This window comes from Schistocerca piceifrons, chromosome 1 (genome assembly GCF_021461385.2).
Source record: "Schistocerca piceifrons isolate TAMUIC-IGC-003096 chromosome 1, iqSchPice1.1, whole genome shotgun sequence".
NCBI classification, from domain to species: Eukaryota; Metazoa; Arthropoda; class Insecta; order Orthoptera; family Acrididae; genus Schistocerca; species Schistocerca piceifrons.
This window is the reverse complement of record NC_060138.1, coordinates 346,295,967-346,300,122: the sequence shown is the minus strand read 5'-3', so window position 1 is coordinate 346,300,122 and position 4,156 is coordinate 346,295,967. Positions and strand designations below refer to the sequence as shown.

At 43.5% G+C, this 4,156-nt stretch overlaps 1 non-coding gene across 1 annotated transcript; it reads right to left on the bottom strand.

The window, feature by feature from the left end:
- Window positions 1–1,096: 1,096 nt before the first annotated feature.
- On the bottom strand, window positions 1,097–1,170 carry Trnat-ugu. Its single transcript has one exon. It is a non-coding gene; the product is annotated as a tRNA-Thr (tRNA).
- Between the last annotated feature and the right edge of the window lie 2,986 nt (window positions 1,171–4,156).

Sequence of the window (4,156 nt, the reverse complement as noted above, 5' to 3'; positions counted from 1 at the left end):
GTGCACAAATGCTGCGCAGCTAGCGCCATTCGACGGCCAACACCGCGGTTCCTGGTGTGTCCGCTGTGCCGTGCGTGTGATCATTGCTTGTACAGCCCTCTCGCAGTGTCCGGAGCAAGTATGGTGGGTCTGACACACCGGTGTCAATGTGTTCTTTTTTCCATTTCCAGGAGTGTATATAGTGAAGGACTGACTGTTTGCACGTCGCCCATCGCTTGCGACAATTGGTTGTAAACGAAAGTATTGTCAATCTAATTTATTGTAATAAAAATCATTAATGTGATTTGCTTGAATTGTTGTATAGCTATCGTAGAAAAGCAGCATCCCCGAGGCATCCTATAGAAGACGAGTGGCCAGGACACCATATTTTCATTTTGTGTAGGGCACAGTTTTACATTTCTGAACATTTCAAACAAGTTGCGAATCTTTATACCACTTTGAAATCTTATCAAGAGTGAGTGAGAATTTCTGAAGCTTCTCTCAGATAGTACTTCATTACAGATATGTGCATAATCTGCAAAAAGTCTGATATTACTATTATCATTGTCCAAAAGGTCATTAACGTACAACATGAACAGCAAGTGTCCCATCACATTTCCCTGTGGTATACCCGAAGTTACTTCAACATCTGTCGATGACTCTCCATCCGCGTCGACATGCTGGGTCCTCCCCAACAAAAAAAATTGTCAATAAACTCACAAATTTCGCTTGATAACCCATAAGATCATACTTTTGATAATAAGCGTAGGTGTGGTGTGGTGAGTCAAATGCTTTTCGAAAATCGAGAAATGCCGCATCTACCTTACTGCCCTGACCCAAAGCTTTCAGTATGTCGTGTGAGAAAAGTGTGAGATGTGTTTCACATGATCAATGTTTGCCGAATCCATGCTGGCTGGCATGGAGGAGGTCATTGTGCTCAAGATACCTCGTTATGTTTGACGTCAGAATATGTTCTAAGATGTAACTAGTCGATGTCAAGGATACTGGACGGTATTTTTGTGGTTCTACTAACCTTCTTGTAGATATGACAATTAAATCAACACCCTAAGCCATCGACAGGCGTTGATACACATCAATGATGACAGTTGAAAATGTGTGCCCCGACCGGGACTCGAACCCGGGACCTCCTGCTTACATGGCAGACGCTCTATCCATCTGAGCCACCAGGGCACAGAGGGTAGTGTGACTGCAGGGATTTATCCCCTGCACGCTCCCCGTAAGACGCACATTCCGAACTTCATGTCCACACATTACATTCATTACTCGCGGCAGACAATTTTACCGAGTCCCGTAAGAGTTTAGGTAATGCGTGTGCATCCAGCGCAGAAGAAGGAGGTCAATGGTCGGTTAACCTTAACTGTATGGAGATGGTATGTGTTCTTTCGGACATGTCCGAACTCTTACGGGTCACGGTAAGATTGTCTGCCGCGAGTAATAAGTGTAATGGGCAGGGGCACTACGAATGGAAGGTGTGGACATTAAGTTGGGTATGTGGGTCTCCTGGGGAGCGTGCAAGGGATAAATCCCTGCAGTCGCACTATCCTCTGTGCCCTCGGTGACTCAGATAGCCGGCACGGTAGCTCAGCGTGTTCGGCCAGAGAGCTGGTTGGCCTCTGTAATAATTAACTGAGTGAAAGCATCAACAAAGAACTTAACGGATGTCATGTAACGTCCGCAGCGACCAGACACAACGATCAACAACGAACAAAATAAAAAAAAATGGATAGTCAGGCTGCCATGTAAGCAGGAGATCCCGGGTTCGAGTCCGGTCGGGACACACGTTTTCAACTGTACCCGTTGATGTATATCAACGCCTGTCGACAGCTTAGGGTCTTGATTTAATTATCTGTTCTTTCGGACATTTCCGAAAGAACAGATACCGTCTTCATATATTCTTGTAGATAGGTGTCATCTATGCTTTCTTCCAACTACTGGGCACGGTTTTTTGTTCGAGGAATCTACGATAGTCAGAAATGTAACTCATCCGAAAAATTCAGTATACAATTCCACAGGAATTCCATCGGGCCCCGGAATGTGTTCAGTTTCAACGATGTTTCTCTACATCACTGACACATCTGCTTGGAAGCCTGCTACCTTGTCAACAGCGAGGTAAGGCAAAAGGGGAGGAGTCTGTTGATCATCGGCAGTTTGAACTTACGGATGACAATGTTGCCCCTAGGGCAATGGTAGCAAGGTATAAGAAGGATCACCTTATCGATGTGTGTATCCTTCGGAGCGTCATTCAGTTTGTTGAAGAGAATGTTCCGGCATCCGCTGAGGGAACAGGGTGCAACCGGCTACAGATTCTCGCCCAAGACGAAACAAACAGTACCCGTCGTCTGGGTTTCGAGGAAATATTTGGATCATTCCAGCGACTGGAAGACAAATCTGAGAAGCTCAGCCCTACTCACAGAATTTCAACGAACCCCACGGCGTTGTCCCCATCACTGGTCACGGTGCCCACTCACCTGTTTCTGAGTAGAGAGAAAGTCTTGATCCAGAGACCATCGAAAGTTCTGCGACAAGCTATGCTACAACTTCCTGGGCGTGCGCCGTGGTACTGTAAACTGAGAGGTCTGCTTAAATGACTCATGCGTGAACATAACCTTTTTGATTAGACTGCTTTCAGTCCAGTCCAGATGATAAAAATACTAGTTTTGTGGAGACGCAAAGTGTTGTAGTATGACGCAAAGAAAAGTAATGCCATTAAAGATGAGACTTTTAAAATCAGCAAAAACCTTCTCAGCAAAGACGTAGAGGTTCAAGTTCACATAACGATAACCTGAAATTAACAGCAGTGAGGCTTTTGGATTAAAATCTCTCTCGAAAGGATAGGGTAACAGGAATTAAAAGCTGTGTGTTAGTCGCACAAACAAGAAACTGAAATTCGCCAATATAAAAACTGAAGCTGAATGCGAATTCGTTTGGGCAAAATTAAGTACCAAGTGCGGGCAAAAATTTAAAATTAGATCCTTCTACAAACTATAGGGCTCACACCCAAATCTAACAGAAAACTTTAGAGAGAAACTTACTTATGTAATACAAGCGTCAGTGGAGGAGAATTTAATCATCCAACAATTAGTTGACACACTCACAGTTATACAATTAGTTGGTGCAGCGGCCGCCACTGCGAAAAAATAGTAATTTCATCATCTGAAAACTATTTAAGACAAAAAGTTCAGTATCCCAACCGTGAGTGAGCTATATTAAATATCTATATTAAATCACTTAGGATGTCTGCCTCGGAACAGATATCAGTGATAATGAGGCAGTTATAGCAACAATGATTACGGAAGTAAAGAGAGCATCTAAAGCAAGAAGCGAGATTTACATGTTCAGTAATCTAGATGAAGAGCGACTAGGGTTATATCTCAAGGAGAAACTTGATACATTTAGTTCCGAGCGGGAGCATGTAGTCAAAATGCAGCTCGGATACAGAAGGACTGTTGACCAAGAATTAGACAGATATTTACCATGAGTTGTAGGATTATCCGTAACACAACCTTATCGAAAACTTTCTAAAAAACCGAAAGACAATCTGATGACATGTGAAGGCTGTTAATGGCACGAAATTAGTGTCGAGACACTTGTGGATGATAGAGTAAATGAAACTGTGGGTAGCATATCAAAAGAAGAAATGCTGAACTCTATTTTCAAAGTCACCTTTACAAAGGCACATCGATGAATAATCCCCCAGCCCAGTTCTCGTGTCACTGCGAAAATGAGTGATTTATTTACTAGTAGAGTCTGTGGCGTTCAGAAGCAGCTGTTATCATTAAAACTCTCAACTACTCGACGTTATCCCTATTAGATTCTATGCAGAATTTGTATCTGAGTTTGCCCGTGTCTTAACCATAATATAATGCAAATCGGTACGGCAGAAAACTGTGACCAGCAGTTGAAAGAAAATTGACCGTACAAAATGGTGCAGCGGTTAGTACACTGGACTATTCGGGAAGAAGACGGTTCAAATTCGCGTCCGGGCATCCAGTTTTAAGTTTTCCGTGATTTCCCTAAATCACTCCAGGCAAATGCCGAGATGGTTCCTTTATGAGGGTACAGCCGATTTCCTTCCTCGCCCTTCAAACATTCCGAGCTTGTACTCTCTCTCTCTAATGCCGTCGATGTCGACGGAACGTTAAACCCCAATATTCCT